Source organism: Habropoda laboriosa, unplaced genomic scaffold (genome assembly GCF_001263275.1).
Source record: "Habropoda laboriosa isolate 0110345459 unplaced genomic scaffold, ASM126327v1 scaffold801, whole genome shotgun sequence".
In the NCBI taxonomy this organism is placed as follows: Eukaryota; Metazoa; Arthropoda; class Insecta; order Hymenoptera; family Apidae; genus Habropoda; species Habropoda laboriosa.
In genome coordinates, this window is record NW_017101026.1 from 750141 (window position 1) to 751656 (window position 1516).

Consider the following 1516-nt stretch of genomic DNA (forward strand, 5'->3'; position numbering starts at 1 on the left):
GACAACGACGACGACGACGACGACGACGACGACGACGACGACGACGACCAAGACCAACGAAATCAAGAGGGGGAGATCGAAAAGAAGAAAGCCGGTGGTACGAAGGAAAGAAAAGGGAAAGAAAGAGAAAGAGGAAGAGAAAGAGGACGTGGACGAGGACGAGGACGAGGACGACAACGGCGACGACGACGAAGACGGAGGACGACCGCTGGCGGAGGGGGTGGACGTCCACGCGGGAACTCGAGGCAGGCGCACCCGGCCGGCACGCACACACATTCATTTTAAGATGTGATTTCAAAAATGGCGGATTGCCCCTATGCCCGCTGCATACAGGAACGCAGACACATCCGACGGGAGCTGCTGCGATGGACAAAGAATATGGTCTTCGTAGTCGGTGAGTTAAGCAATCGCGATCAAAGGTATTCTCTCCTAAATAGCTGTTACATTCGGCGAATATTCGCGTCAAACGACCGTATAAGAAACTGTATCGTTGTTTCACCGATACTCGTGTGTACACCAGTAGATAGGTACCTACCAGTAGGTATATACGGAGAATCTATGGAAGTTGGTGTGACCACGTTGGCTCGAGAGCCGCATGGTGAATCTTCGAATGTGTCGGGTCGGTCGGGGGGGAGGGGGGATACGTAGATGCAACAGCGTGAGTTGGCCGTCTGTGTGTCGATGTGGCGAGAGAGAAAGATAAAGGGGCGGGAGGACGAGAGGGGTTGGAGGGAGAATGAGGGCGGGAACGGGAGAGATAGGGGTCAAATAGGGGAAGAGGGAAAGATAGAAAGAGAGAGGAGGAGGAGGAACGCCGGTGGTGAGACCTGTTGCGAACCGAAACGCCGAATCCTGGTTGACTGTGAGCCAGGCGTGACTCCTACTCGTGTCCGTACGTTCAACAGGGTGGTTGCACGTTGTCGAGAAACATAGCGATATTCCGCGCGTATATTTCGCCGCGCGCCACTAAATTTCACGATATTTCGCCTCTCGCATAATTTTCGTGAAATACCGTCGACCCCGTTGCAACACGTCCCGGCTAAAAATGGGGCTAAAATTCCGCGCCGGCAACTTTACTTTCGCCACTCCTCGCTCACCCCCCTTCGCCGTTTACCCAGACGAATTTCATTAACTTTTTCCATTAACTATTTTCCATTATCCCGTAACAAATTATTCCCTCGCAAATCGTTTCTTCTAAAAGGTGTGTGCAAATATCCTTTCAAAGATATCGGAATCGAGAATTTTAATTAGGCCAACGTAAAATATGATTCGACGACGGAGGAGCAGCGAAGGAGAGGTCGCGTAACAGCTTTCGCCGTTCCGCACTCTCGTACGCCGGCGCCTCCCCGCTAAAGCTGCCTTCGACACCGCCACAACCAACGCCACGCGTCCCTACATACGAGAGTGGAAGGCGCGCACCGAAGAATACTGCACAAGCTGCGTACCTTGACCACAGACAACCGAGCGATCCCGGCCGCCGCCCGAAACCTTCTTTTCTTCTTCTTACTGCCTCCCT